The sequence below is a fragment of the Rhodamnia argentea genome, chromosome 4 (genome assembly GCF_020921035.1).
Source record: "Rhodamnia argentea isolate NSW1041297 chromosome 4, ASM2092103v1, whole genome shotgun sequence".
Taxonomy (NCBI): domain Eukaryota; kingdom Viridiplantae; phylum Streptophyta; class Magnoliopsida; order Myrtales; family Myrtaceae; genus Rhodamnia; species Rhodamnia argentea.
In genome coordinates, this window is record NC_063153.1 from 26,057,441 (window position 1) to 26,073,562 (window position 16,122).

At 38.5% G+C, this 16,122-nt stretch overlaps 1 long non-coding RNA gene across 1 annotated transcript; it reads right to left on the reverse strand.

Annotated features, from left to right (window-relative positions):
* Nucleotides 1-363: 363 nt before the first annotated feature.
* On the reverse strand, nt 364-1,530 carry LOC125314560. The gene is made up of 2 exons (XR_007198027.1): nt 1,040-1,530; nt 364-927 (listed from the first exon to the last, which is right to left on the reverse strand). It is a non-coding gene; the product is annotated as an uncharacterized LOC125314560 (long non-coding RNA).
* Nucleotides 1,531-16,122: the final 14,592 nt, after the last annotated feature.

Genomic DNA, 16,122 nt, shown 5'->3' on the forward strand with positions numbered 1-16,122 from the left:
CCGTTGTATTGGCTAGACACTTAAATTCCGCTTCGATGTAGAGTAAACTACAGTTTGTTGTTTACGGGAGCTCCATAAAATAAGATTAGATCCAAGAAAGACACTATAACCGCCAACGGATCTACGAATGTCATGGTCACCAACACAACTTGTGTCGGAGAAAGCATGTAGTTGACAAGTAGAGCTCTGAGTAAGCAGAATGCCATAATAAGTAGTACCACGCAGAAAACACAGAATATGCTTAAGGAATTGCCAATGTGCATTGGTGGGAGTGTGTATGAACCGACACACGGTGTTGACCACATAGGCAAGATCCGATCGAGTGATGGTAAGGTATTGGAGAGCGTCGACAATACTACGGTATAAGGTAGGATCATGAAATAAAGCTCCGTGTTGCAGTAAAGGCGGGTTTGTACCAGTAACATAAGGAGTCGTGACTGGTCAAGCATCCGGCATATTGGTACGTTGAAGAACGTCGTGTGCATACTTGCCTTGATGGAGCAATAGACCTTTGTCGGTTCTTTGCAATTCAATGCCGAGAAAATAATGGAGCTCGTCGAGGTCCATAATAGCAAACTCTCGCTATAGGGATTCGATTAGAGTAGATAAAGGCGCTGAGGGCAACCCAATTAAAATTATATCATCTGCATATACCAAGAGAAATATACCGTATGCTGCTGAGTGAAGCACAAATAAAGAGGAGTCAGCACGAGATACTTGAAACCCAAGAGAGAGAAGAAAATAACTTAATCGTTGGTGCCATGCACGCGGTGCCTATTTTAGTCCATAAAGCAAACATTGAAGACGGCACACATGGTGAGGATGAGTAGAGTCAATGAAGCCTGGAGGCTACTGCATATAAATTTCTTCTTCAAGATGACCATTGAGAAAAGCATTCTTCACGTCCAATTATCAAAGTTGCCATCCCTTACTGAAGGCAAGAGAAATAACGGTTCGAACCGTTACATGTTTTACCACAGGACTAAAAGTTTCATGGAAATCTAGACCTTCTTGTTGATTGAAGCCTTTGGCGACTAACCGAGCCTTGTATCTTTCAAGGAATCCGTCAGTATTCATCTTGACTCGAAATACCCATTTACAACCAATGGGTTTGCACTGTTTCGGTGAAGGTACAAGTGTCTACGTCTGATTGTGCATCAAGGCAGCGTATTCTTCATTCATAGCTGCTTGCCATGCTGGATCTTTATTTGCTTGAGTGAAGGAAGTCGGTGTTGGTAATGAGGAAGCTTTGGTTTGCAGGGCATAAGTGTGATCAACCCGAAGTTGACGCCGTGCCAAAGTTCTATCCCGCAGCCTTGTCACCATAGGATGAGATGAGGCAGCTGGCGGTGAAGGCGAGTTGGAGTTGCTGTCACTCCTGATTCAATCATCAGTACTGGGTGGATTTGGGGGCAAAGATGACTCCAATTCTAAAAAAGGTATTGAAGAATTTTGCTGAACCTGTATAGGAGAAAGAAAATTAGTTGGGGTAGTAGAGATGCGCTCCATTGACTGAGGTTGTTGCACGTTGTTGTTCAAAAATAAAGGGAGCATAAAACAATCTGGAACTGCAACAGTGGTTTGACAAGCATCTGTTGGACCAGAGGTAGCAAAGGGAAATAATTGCTCATAAAAATTTGCATCGTTGGTGATGTAGATGCTACGATCTCTTAGAGAATAGCAACGGTAGCCCTTGTAGCCCGGATATCCTAGAAAAATGCATAAATGAGATCTAGATTGGAGCTTGTTCTTTGCATAAGATCGAAGATTGGGGTAGACCGTACACCCGAAAACCTTGAGGTGCTTAATAGAAGGGATAGCTTTATGAAGTGTCTCCCATGGGGTTCGGTTCTGTAGAACTGGTGTCGGCAGCTGATTGATAATATGTACTGCAGTCTCAAATGCAAAATCCCAGAAGCGAGGCGGCACAGAAGCATGGTTGAGCATTGAAAGGCCCATTTCAACAATAAATATTAAACTACGCATTCTTATAATACCTTAAGCTTTTAACCGAAGAATTCTTGAATTGCCCTGAAGACTGACGTGTAGTGAACTTGTTAAGAGCTCTTAACTTACATCATAGGTTGATTATTGTTCTTTTGAGGTGCTGCCGATTCTCCTATCTGATAAGTTGTAAGTAGATTTCTGAAAGAACAACCATACATTGGGTGTGAAATTTGCATGAGGGTCCTACTATCCTGTTGAAAAAAAAGAAAATAATTTTTGGTAATTACTAAGTTTTTTCTTTGGGCGTTTTAAAGTTTTTCTTGGGTAGTTACTAAGTTTACAAATCAACTTTTCTTATACTTTGTGTTGCTTAACAACGCCTTAAATTGTCAATTCTTATATGAATGTACTAATCTTTGTTTGAATGACTTATCAGTTTAGTTTTTTTTTTTTAATAAAGTTGACAACTAGTTTTTTGTTGCTAACTCTCAATTGAATTGCTTATCGGCGTTTATCTGATACTTTTAATTCCTCAGTAGTTGTTAATATTTATCAACTTATATATATATATATATATATATATATATATATCTATATATCTCTTATAAATATCTTGAATTTTTTAGCTTTTATGAGAGTGATGTATCGGCTTCTTGTCCATTAGTTTACCACCTAGTTTTAGTTTATTAAGCTTAATTTGAGTTACCAACGTCTAGTTGGTTCTTTTTTCTAAATTTTTTTTATCAACTTTATTTTTGGGTTACCAATTTATTTGCATCTCTTCCAACTCATTAAATTTACCAACTATATTTAGATACAACCAACCTTGATTGGAGTTGTCATCAACTTTTTATCCCATTACATTACTATCAAGTTTTGCATTACCAATTCTCATTTAAGTTAGGGAAAATTTCCAAAAAAAAATCCAAAGTCTTCTCATTTTCTAAAATAAGGGCCCCAAGTGAACCTTGTTTCAAATAAGGGCCTAAAATATTTTTTTTTTCTCAAACAAGAGTTTGAAGTGAATGTTATTTCAAATAAGGGCCTGAAGTGGCCATAAAATCTCAAAAAAGGGTTTGGTTTCAAGGGCATTTTCATCTTTTTCCTTATTTGATTTTTTTAAAATTTTTAATTAGACTTTTTCTATTTCTATTTTCTTAAAAATTAACAAAAAAAAGACAACATGCACACACAAGCGAGAGGGGGAGTGGGCGGCGGCGAAGGCCGGCGAGGTCGCCGCCGGCCTGCTAGCTCTTGTCAAAATAGGGAGAGGGTCGGGCCCTCTCTCGGATGTAGGCGGAGGTCACCGGTCCTCGCCCGTAACTAGGAGAGGGCCCGAGCCTCTCTCGATTTTGGCAAGGGCTAGAGGCCCTAGCCTATGGTCGGTGGGGTCGGCGGCCCTTGTCAAGATGCCAACCCCCTCCGGCGGTGGGCCGGCCGGCCGTAGGCGGGAGGGGCAGCCCTCCCGCCTGTGTGATTGGTTATTTTTTTTTTTGTTTTAATTATTTTTTAATTTTTAAAATTTTTTAAAAAATAGAAAAAGGAAAAAAATAGAGCAAGAATAAACAAAAAACCAAAATGGGAAATGAAGAAAGTGCCCTTTAGGCGAGATCCTTTTTTGAAACTTTATGGCCCTTTAGGCACTTATTTGAAACATACTATACAATTTTAGGCCTTTATTTGAAACGAGGTTCACTTGAGGCCTTTATTTGAGAAAATGAGAGAACTTCAGGCTTTTTTTTGAAATTTTTCCATTTTCATATGTGCTTATTTTTACATTACCAGTTTCTCTTATCTCGATAAATATGGAAAACCTCTCTCTTCATATACCAACTTTCATCTACCATTTATAGCAACACCTTAAATTTACTAACTATTATAAGAAATTAGGAACTACTTTTTCTATGGCTTAACAATTTTTAGCCAATCAATTTATCAAATAGTTTTGAAATTGTCAACTCTCATTTGAGTTGTATACCAATATTTTTTAGTTTATCTTAGGCTCTACTTATTTTGCGAAAATTGAAAGATTTGAAAAATATTTTTCTTAAAATGATAGCTCATATTCATCATAAAAATCAATGAATAGTTTCGTCGTTCGCAAAAAAGTTTGGGCATAATGGTGTTAGTAATTATTTCAAGCGATACAAGCGATTATTTTCAAGAAAATATTTTCCAAACCATCCACTTTCCGCGAAACAAACGAAGTCTTCATTTATTAATTATCTATCGAGTTACTATTATGTTTTTTTGTCTGTCCTATCTTTAACTCTCTTTTTAACTCTCTTCTCTCTCTGACTCATTTCTCTGCCTCTTTGTAGAGCACATGAGTCGAATCGCGCACCTATGATACTATTCTTAAATGCCTTATTTATAACCTATTTTCTACTATTAAATTACCAAGTAATTTCCCCTCACTAACTTTTATTTACAATCCACCCTAAATGTTTTTCAAAATGACTTAACACAGTCAAGGGTTCGGTGAGTTTGTTATTTTACGAACTCACGATCATATCCTCGATAATTTGCTTGAATTTCCAAAAAGTACAACCCCTGTTTTTACTAGTACTTAGTAATCATTTAAAACAATCTTGCCGTCACTCCTCATTCGCCCCCATCAAAAGTTAGCCTTGTAAGTGCCGACAGGGTTGAGAGTTTGTGTTTGGCGGTCGTGTTCATCTCATGCCGCCTTGCGTGTATACTACAAAACATGGCAATTCGAACGTGACAAAATAATTGACAAAAGAGTCAACATGATTGCATGATCTACTATGACATGAAATTCAATTGGTCGAAACGAAATCAACCAACCAACAAGAGCCTGACACAAAATATCCTCAAATTATCAATGTACGACATCCAATTTAGTCTTAAACTTTTAATTTTATTGATTTAGTCCTAAACTTTTTGAAACTTTGCCAATATATTCCTTTTGATCAACTTTGGTATGGAATTGCTGATGAGGACGTTTTTCGTCCCGCGTGACACGATCAGCATTGATGTGACAATTTTGGAAATTTTTTTGGAAAAAAAATTCTGAATTGTTTTAATTTCCTTTTTATTCTTTCCTTTTCCTTTTTTCTCTTTTTTCCTATTTCCCTCCGCACGTTCGAGGCCTCCACGATGGCCAACGAGGGTCATGATGCCCTAGCCATATCTAGACAAGGGTCCGCAAGCTCTCGCCGTGGTTGATGAGGACCGCGATGCCTCACCTATGGCCGGTGACCTCCGCTAGCCAAAGCCAAGGCCCCAAACTGGCGGAAGGGAATAAAAATGGTAATAGAAAAGTAAAAAAAAGAAAAAAAATTAGAAATTTAAAAGATTACAAAAATTTTCCACATCAATGTTAGCAGTGCTGCGTATAATGACCGACATCCGTATAGCGATTTATGGTCAAATTTGGCCGGAATGACTACATTGGTAAATCCTCAAAAGATTTAGGATTAAATTAGCCAATTTGAAAGTTTAGAGAACTAAATTGGCAAACCGTGCAATAGGTTTAGGATGTTTTGGACAACTATCCCATAAGAATTTTTTTTTATAGTGAATATCATGTAAAGAATGATTTTAAGCTAATTGTGTCTAAATAGGTCATATATAGATCGTGTCAATACTAATTCGTTAATTTAAGCATGTTATACGGCCCAATTTCGTGCCTAATGAACTGGACCCAAACATAATTAAGCAAATGATAGGATCATTGAACGCGTCTTGCAAGTTGACAGGAAATTGACCCAAACATAAGTAACCTGAAATCAAAGCTGCTAACTCCGTATCATAATTGAGTTGTGTTATCGTTTTGTATAAAAAATCGTCACCCTAAGAGTCATAGCAAGAAATAAACGGTATCTTAATTTTAATACCTTTAAACTCTTTATCATTTTTACTATTTAGTGATCACCTTATTCAATTTTTGTGACGCCTCCATTCAAGTAATGGCATAAATTCAGAGTCGAGTCTCTTATCATGTTAAACACAAGTAAGACGCTCACAGTTGCATTATAATAAATTTCGTGCTGTCATTGTTCTTCGAGATTTTGTCTTTCCCATATACTTATATTTGGTTGTCCAGGCCATTATATATCGAATGAAATATTTGCATGCATCTTTGTAATTCATAAATGGAAATTGGAAAATGACATAAACGATTTTTGAATTTTCGCCTAATGTGCAATGTGATTCTTGAACTTTTGATTTGTTTAATATGGTCCTGAACTTTAGCCCGATGTACAATGTCATCCTTGAACTTTAAATTTTTTCAATAATGACAATATTGAAGATTTTCATATATTTTATTGACTACATTGAATATAAATCGAAAGTTTAGGGATCTTATTACATATTAGCCCAAAGTTCAAGGAGTATTTGTTTCATTATACCAAATTATATGAACAGTTTTAAATGTTTGTTTCAATGAACATTCTGGACTTAAACGTTTGAAAAATCCTAATCAAATTGTAAATGTTTTAAAATCGATGAAATCAAGTCCATCGCAACAATTCAATTAGTTCGGTTGATGGGGCATGTAAAAAATTCAACTTGGTGTTTCTTTTATATCTTTTAGCACGTGTGGCGGTGACGTGGAGTCACGTTAGAAAATGACAAACTTTGAAAGAAAAAAAAAATGCCTAATTTTAAGGAGCATTTGCTTTATAAAGATAATTTTGTAAGAAAAAATAACTTCTTGTTTTCAATTTTCAACTGCATTCGTCATCAAACAAATTTATTGAATTCGTTGCTTAAAATTCATGTTATATCAAGTAGATTTCACTAAAGTTTCAGCACTTATGTCATGCAACAAATGGTTTAAATTTTAGGTTTTTTATCATGAAAAAACCTTGGTCGGTCTCCTAATAGAAATGCCTATTCCTAGGCCAAAATTGAGAATCAAACTAGTCTTGGTCGATTTCAAACTTTTGAAATTGTGAACTAAATCAATTCTCCTTGAAATCAAATAGGAGTCAAATCGACGAAGGCGGTACCAATTCTACCCACACCTTTTGCTCACTCATAGTGTGCAAGGCACTTCTACAAGCGTGATATTGCTTCACTATGATTTGTTTATATTGGAGAACACACCTCAAGATAAAATTATAAAATAATCTTGTTATCTCTTTATGAAACAAAATATGAACTAGTATTTTTAAGAGTCGTGAGGCGCACTTGTTTCATGGCATTATGTTTGAGCTCGTGGGGGTTAGGTAATGTGGAGGGATAGTCATTGATCACATGTTTAAACGAGCTCGCAGTTGATTTCGAGCACGATTTTGGTTCGCTCTTCATCGATTCTCCGGTGTACATCAAGTTGGGGCGATCATTTACGTAAATTGTCAAGTGTTCTCAGCACCGTGCCAAAGGGACATTGCACCTGTAGAGGCTAGATGCATTTGGCGAAATTGATCATCATGTTTGCGTTGGCGGATCATCGTGTTTGCAGACAAGATCATGTATTATGGGACATCCACTGGAGCAATAACATAGACGAGCAATTGGCATACCTCTTGTGTGCTGTGATATATTTTAACATGTTCGACTTACACACTCGTGGATTGTGCTAGATTTGTCTAAATATCACCTATACTTTGCTTTTTCTTATTAAATTTGTGACCACTGTGCCTTAATATGTCCCCAATACATATCGACAAACTAAGTGATGTGGAGGTCCTAAAGTCACCTGTGACAGCACATCTACCAATGCCTCTTTTTTTCAAATCGGTTGTTTTCAGCCTCTAGCTTGAATTTCAGAACATACAAGTTGTTGCGGTTTCAAAAGATAATGAAGCTGGAAAGTTCAAGAATTGCTAAAATCCGAAAGAAAATCAGATGCGATGAAACTGACGATACGAATGCTGGTGGGATATAGAGGGAGTTGGCCTTGGTCCTCCTCTTCGATGAGAGAAACGCTTCAGTGAAACGTGCCATTAGTGCCCCCATCGACCAACATTTTGTCCCCATCTTCTCCTCGTTCGATGACCGCCATTAATGCCCTCCATCTTCCCTCTCTTCAGACCGATCTCTCTCTTAGATGCGCTTGTGGGAGCGTCAAAGTGTGATTGTTTTGGAAAATTCTTTCTTATGTGGTCATCGAGTCTTCATGAACAGAGTGTTGGACAAATTGATGTAGCGTTGTTATTTACTTTTTATGGAATGAGGAGGCATGAATTCTTCTCCAAGAACAGCTACCCAAAATTTAATTCACGAGGAGACGTACAACAAATGTTCCATCTATGTTCACTTATGAATCCACAGCTGAGCTCATTTGTGCCAAAGTATGGTTCTTTTGTGTAAATAAGAGGGACCACCCCATCTGGGCGAGCGAGCGAGCGTGGCCCTTGTAACGCATTTATGTGGACATAAAGATCGCCATCACTTTCTCAGCTACTCCCAAAATTGTAATTCACGAAGAGAAGAGAGGGCTGTCTGGTGTAATTCCCCAATGTGCACCGTTAATTCTTTGGCAAGGTCTGGAAGGAGGAGACCAGGCAGAAACAGAGGACCCCCTCTGCGCGTCTAGTCCTAACTTGCCATTAATGCCCCCCACTTCCTCTCTTTAGACCATTGATGTGCTAGCAATGCTAGCCTGCTGTAAACCTCACATTACACGCAAGAACTGGCGAGAGAGAGAGAGAGAAAATGTCTCGAGGGGGGAGGGAGAGAGAGTAAAGAATAATCTGCAAATTAAAAGTAAAAACACAAAGGGTTGTCTTTCCATAACAATACAACGATCATGCATTGTGATACGTCCAAGGGTTAAGCGGGATATCCTTTGCCATACAATCATTTTTCTAATTGCCTCTCGTCGCTGCCTTGGACGGGCTGCCGTCGAGCTCACTATACCTCTCCTCGCTGTGGATCGTTACTCGATGCATTTATTGAAAACTACCCTTTGCGTATGCATCTCCGACCTCATCGTGCTAAATAACATCCACACAATGCTCACAATCACCGCCTACAAGAAGGTTGGAAGCACTCTTGTGCACGCAGACTCAACGGGAAGATTCCGAACTGCACACCTACATGATCTGCCTTATGAGGGCCGATCATGTCGGTCTACAGTGCATAAATCTTCCCCTTGAGGCTGCGTGCACAGGGGTGCTTAATAGGCATCGCCGTTGTGTTGTACAAGGCGATCACCCTCCCGCCATCTTGTTCGCGGTGATCGGGAGCATTGCGTGGATGTGATTTTAACAAGACAGATGGCCGAAAACACCACTAATTGGATGCCAAGACCAATTCAGGACACACGGCTTGGCAGTATTATCCATCACAGAAATTCATGAATTCTGTTCATCCAAGAAAAACCAGTCCACAAAACTGCAGAGAGAGAAACAGAAATGGATTGTGATCGACATCAACGCCCATACATGAACATGAGCCAATTTTTTTTTTTTTATCAAACAAGCAATATTGAAGGTTTCGGCCCAAGACTAAATCCACCGACGTCAAAAGATGAAAATAGCGAATCGAGTTTAAATGTTTCGATTTGAGCATGCAATAAACATCTGGGCATTAGACGCATCCCTAATATGAACATACCCAGAACACATTCAGCAAAGACAATCTACGATCTAATATGTTAACACGAACACAATGACTCTCACACGAGATTGGTATATCATTATGTGCCTGATGAATTCTCGGGCAATAACCATCAAATTTCCCCAAATCGGCACATTAGCATTATCGAATAATTCCAGAGAATCGAGCTTAACACATGCAAACATCCGAGGCATATCAAAATTGTGATTCTCGGAAATCATCTCTAAAGTGATTAACAAACGAAGTCATCTACACTACGCGACTAGCACTATGAATCAATCAAACATACGAGTTGCAATCACGGAAACAATTTTTCAATCTGGCAAGAAGTAGATTACCTTGGAGATCGTAGTAGATGGTCACAAACCATGATCGAACGAAGAACTCAAGTCCCAGAAGCGCCTTCGGTGATGGTTGGCGACGCCGGGGGAAGAAATCTCTAGTGAGAGATCTTGAGTTCTTCGGACTTCCCTGCCGTGGAACGGAAGAGATAAAGAGAGAGAGAGAGGTCCGGAAGAGATGAGAGCGTTTCTCTCGCTTCTTTTGGGGGGTTTCTGTTTCTTGACTTGGCGAGTGGGCTTCTTCTCTCCTCTCTATTTGTAACCAAGTCTAAGGCAACCAGTAAATTGAAAGCGTTCGAAGCGGTCAAAGTTAGATTAAATATAGATAGAGTTTATTTTAGAAAAATTCTGATTTGATTCCTAGATAGGATAGGACTTCAATATACCTTTGCACGTTTAAAATTAGATAGCAATGTTCGAGTAGATTGGATTATCCGATTTAAATTAGGAACTGAATCCATCTATTTCCAAATTCAATTTAGATAATATTTCATTCTGGGTAATTTAATTCCATTAAACATTGATTTTGAATTTTCACTAAATAAACTGCACGTGCAAGTCTATGTCATGCAGGGTCATCATCTTATTCTCGTTACGCTGCCATGTCATATTGCATGTCACTAGATTTAGGTTCATTAATCAAATTACATGTCTATGTCATGTAGGGGCCATCATATAGAAATGATACATATAGGGTGTTAGATTAATCTTGCGTAATCAAATCCCCGAACTCATAATCTCTTGTTCGTAGAAATAGAATAATTCTCTCATTTACTTAGGTGTTTAAGTGACTTTGAATGAATTTTTTTTTTTTTTGCGTGATTGAATATCAAAGCTAATTCATGAATTGGTATGGGCTTGGGTGCGAGACCTTGCGCGTAATTGTCTTTGATTTCTTCATGTTTTGCCCATTTTGACGATAATAGCCGCTGACAATCTTAGATACGAATTATTCAAATATTTTGGAAGATGTTGTAAAAAAATTGATCCAATCTTGAGGCGTAATTATTTCTATTTCTTGTTTTCTTTTTTCTGCTTTTAGTTGATATAAAGTAGGTGTTCTCGCGGCTTATAACAGGGGGGTTTGCATTTTCTCGGTCTAACCTGGGAATCGGACTGAACAGTTTTGGCTATTTTCTATGAAATTTGATCTAGTTCATAAGTTCCTAGGAAGGAACTATGCCAACCGAACCAGACCGCCAGAACGGGCTAGCTTATTTTTATACCAAATATCATAAGAAAATGAAGATGTTTATGGTTCATTTTTTTATTCTTTTATAGAAGAAATCATTACAAAAAAAAAAAAAATACCGCCATTTCCCGAGACTCAAAACCGGCCCGAGATCAACCAGTTATGTTCTGTTCCAGGATGGATACGGTTGGTTCTTGGCTCCATAGATTGGAAATTGACCCCATCTGATCCTTTTTTTGTTCCAGGGTGGGAACTGACCCACCCTAGAAGCAATACTAAGAACTACAAGGTCAACCGAATAAGATATGTACTTCGTTAAAGTAGGAAAATCTGAAATTGTAATGAGACGAAGTTATTTTGGTTGGCTGAATAGTGGGTATCGAATTTGAGATGTCTATCCTCCAGTTTTCTAGTTTCTTTCATCCTGTTGTATGGGACAAATGGATCTATTAGCTATCTAAATCCTCCTGACTTCATAAGCAAAACAAGGTCGATGCAGGGAGTAAACCGAAGGTCGGTATACGAAACAACAGCTATTGTGGGGATTCCACTCAACTAGATCCCTTAATTGGATAGCTCTCCATTATCATTCGCACTTCGTTTGCACCATCCCAGCGTCCGGCACCTGCATACATGTTGTATGGCAAGATGTATGGTGCTGAGCTTTCTGGCTCATGTTGCATCAGTGCTTCAGCTGCGACTCGAGCCAACTCTACATTGTCATGCACCCTACAGGCACCAAGTAAAGCACACCAAACAGCCTTGTCTGGCTTCATTGGCATGTCCTTTATAATATCCAAGGCCTCGCTAAGCTGCCATGCTGGCCCACTATGTCCACAAGTGATGCAAAGTGTTCAACTGTTGGTGCTATACCATATTCCGTAACCATCGACAGAAAATGCCTCCGGCCTTCTTCTACTAATCGAACCGGACGGTTCGGGTTCCGAACGAGTCAGGTTCAAGCCATAAAAACTCCGTATTGTTTGTATTTTGTTCATTTCAGGTATGACTCGCTGATTTCTAAAAAAATAGAGAATTTCGACACGTTAAGATACGTTATATATTAAATGTATATTTTTTTATATATATACACGGTAAATTATTATTTTTATGATTTCACAAATAACTAAATAATAAAAAAGAGACCTGAAGATTTCACGCTCAAAAGAATGATTTATTATTTGACATAATAATGCAAACCCAATTCAGTAGTGAAAAAAAAAAAAATCAGTCGTGCTGAAATTAATGTCGTAAATTGAGCTACATTAACACCACTCATGTCGATAGCATCCAACGAGGCTTGGATGGTCGGGTCGAAAACCGAGCCAAGTCAGCTTTTAACTAAGCATCAAAACCCTCTCTCTCCGTGACTGCAAACCCTTCGCACGATTAGAGGGAGAGTACGAGGGAGCCTCCATCTCAAAGTCTCTCACTGCAACCCTTCACTATCCTCCTCCTTCGTGGTCCCGCCATCGCAGCCAAGGAAACTCGAATTCTCCGTCGCCATGGATCCGCAATCCACCCAGTTCCAGCAGGCGCAGCTCGCAATGGTCCTCGGCCCCGACCCCTCGCACTTTGGAAGCCTAATCTCCCATGGCGAGGCGAGGCGGTGAGCGGCGAGTTAGAGCCGAGAGCAAAGAGACAGAGAGGAGAGGACCATGAAATTATGTTAGTGATTTGGGGGTTTCAGATTTTGGTTTTTCACTTAACCTAAATTTTCCACAAATTACCCTCGGGACACGCGTGTCCTCACGTGTTTCTTTCGTTGACTACGTGTCGGAAGCTAGGACACGCGTTGACCGCGTGTCCGAGCGTGTCGGGCACGTGTTGGACACCGACATGTGTTCGACACGCAAAAAATACCCAGTCTCCCGAGTCCGTGCTACATAGGTTTCGCGCATCGATAGAAACCCGAATCAAACTGATTCGTTGATGCTAATATTTGAAACCAAAGTCATTAGATAACAAATATGATAACTATACATGGATGAAGTGCCCAAATGTAGGAGCAGAAAGAGAGATATTGCAAAACAAGACTGAAAAATCATTGCAGTAATGCAATTGCACTTGAGCTAAAACTTTTATTTCGGGCATTTTAAATTTTGAAAACTCATTAAAGCTTTCCGCTTCAGTACTTTCGTTAGCTCTATTCGGTTTTAGCGGACGGAAAAAGCCATGTGGTTATGATACAAATAGCGACATGACCTATTCTGTTCACTTAAAATGGCTCGGATTTGCGGAAGGACTCAAGTGCATCGCAACTTTTAAAGTTGACAACTACGGAAGAAAAATAGCTGTGGGACTCAAGAACATTGACGTGGCCGATTTTTGTAATATTTTGGAGAAAAATTTTGATTTTTTTAATTTCCTTTTAATTTTGTTTTAATTTTTTCCTATTTCCCTCCACTGGTCTGGGGCCACGGCAATGGCCAATGAGGGTTGTGACAGCCGAGCTACGCCATCTCCTAGCTGGGCACCATGGATGGTTAATGGCGACGCTTGGTCTCACCAGATCCGGGTGAGGCCGAACTCACCCAGAAACGGTGACACCGCCGCCATGTCTTGGCGAGGTCGACCTCGCCCAACGGTGGCGGTAGCAATGGCCGTCGAGATCGAGCCTCGCCGGCATTAGCAACTGGGTGGAGGAAGAAGATGAAAAAAAAAAAAAGGGCAAAGAAGAAAAAAAAAATAGAGGATTTGAAAATGTATTAAAATATCATTAAGAATTGCTTCGTCAATGCTGACCGGCAACTATGTTAGCGTCAACCGATCAAAGTTGGCTAGATAGACTGAATTGACATAAATGAAAAAGATTTAGGACTAAATTAGCAAACTTAAAAGGTTTACGATCGAATAGGTAAAATTATAATAGATTTATGATTTTTTTTTACAATTTTTTTCCAAAAAATTGTAACCCTGAGTGTCATAGCAAGAAATAAATTTTGTCTTAATTTTAATACGTTATAAGCTCTTTATCACTTTTACTATTTAGTGATCACATTATTTACTTTTTGTGGTGCCACCATTCAAGTAATGGCAAAAATTCAGAGTCGAGTCTTTTATCACGAATGACAAATCAAATGTTCACTGCTGCTTTATAAAAAGTTTAGTGCTGTCATTGTTCTTCGAGATTTTGTCTTTTCCATATACTTCGTGTTATATTTGGTTGTCCGGGCCATTATATAGCCAATGAAATATTTGCATGGGTTTTTGTAATTCAATATATGAAAAAATGACATAAATGATTCTTGAACTTTGGCTCAATATACGATGTAATCCATGTAATTTTGATTTGTTTAATGTGGTTCCTGAATTTTAGCTCAATGTGCAATACTGTCTCTAAATTTTAAATTTGTTCAATAACAACAATATTAAACATTTTCATAAAATTTAGAGACTATATTGAACATAAACCAAAATTTTAGGGACCACATTGTACAAATTAAAAGTTCAGAGACCACATTATAAATTAGGCCAAAGTTGAGGGATTATTTGTTTCATTATCCTTAGTTATATTAACAGCATTAAATGTATGTAACATACAATCTAGACTTAAACCTTTGAAAAAGCCTAATCAAATCGTAAATATTTTAAAATCAAGTGCTTCACAACAACTCAGTCAATTTTGTTGAAAGAAAAAGACAAACTTTGAAAGATAAGGAAAACAAAAAAAGCCTAATTTTAAGGAACGTTTCTTTTATGAGGATAATTTTGTAAAAATATATGACTTATTGTTTTCAAGTTTCAGCTGCATTCGTCATCAAAGAAATTTATTGAATTCAGTGCGAAAAATTCATGTCATATCAATTAGATTTCACTAAAGTTTCGGCACTTCATGTCATGAAACTTAGAATTTTTTGTTTTTTGGTCGGTATGCAACTTAGAATTAAATGCTTAATTCTCAGTGCTTAACATTTCACTTTTATTAGGAGCAAAACTTGGTCGGTCTCCAAATAGAAATGCCTATTCCGAGGCCAAAATCGAGAATTAAACTAGTCTCGGTCAATTCCAAACTTTTGAAATCTTGAACTAAATTAATTATCCTTGAGATCAGTTCCAATTCTACCCACACATTTTGCTCACGCCTAGTGTGCAAGGCACTTCTACAAATGCAACATTGCTTCACTATGATTTGATTATACTGAAGAACACACCACAAGATAAAATTATGAAATAATCTTGTTGTCTTTGTATGAAACAAAATATGAAATGGCTATTTTCAGACTCGTGAGTCGCACTTGTTTCATCTCATAATGTCTGATATTAATACATTATGAACAGATTATCACTCATTATAACTTTCAGAAATTTCTAGCAGGGGCCTTATGTCTGATTTTTTTATTGCTGGTTTGCTGCTAATATTTTGGCCGGTTCTAAGATAGATTTCTAGAGAATGCTGGGAGGTTTGAGCTCGTGGTGGTTAGGTAGTAATGCAGAGGGATAGTCCCTGATCACGAGTTTAACGAGCTCGCGGTTGACTTCGAGCGCTCTTGGTTGATTCTCTGGCGTACATCAAGTTGGGGTGCTCAATTACGTAAATTGTAGTTGTTCTTGGCGCCGTGCCAACGGGGGACATTACACCTGGAGAGGCTAGATGCATTTGACGAAATTGGTCACGGTGTTTGCGTTGGCAGATCAACGTATTTGCAAACAAACAAGTTGTAGTTTCAAAAGTTAATGAAGCTGGAAAGTATACGAATTGCAAAAATTTGAAAGAAAGTCCGTCACGTTGAAACCGACCATACGAATGAAATTGAAACCAACTCCATTCCTTTCCATGACAATACAAAAATGACACATTGTGATATGATGAAGGGTTAAACAAATAGCCTCTGCGGCTCTGCCTCACAATCATTTTCCTAATTGCCCCTCGTCGCTGCCTCGATTGGGTTGCTGTCCATCCCACTATATCTTTGCATCTCCATTTACCTCGCCATGGACCGACACTCAGATGTATTTATTGAAAAATTGCCCCAGCATCCGCCCCCATGTCTCCGACATCATCGTGTTAGGTAACATCCACACAATGCTCGCAATCACTGCGAACAGCAAGGCTGCCCCACCGAGGGTGATCAACTTGTACAATGACAAAAAACACTACAC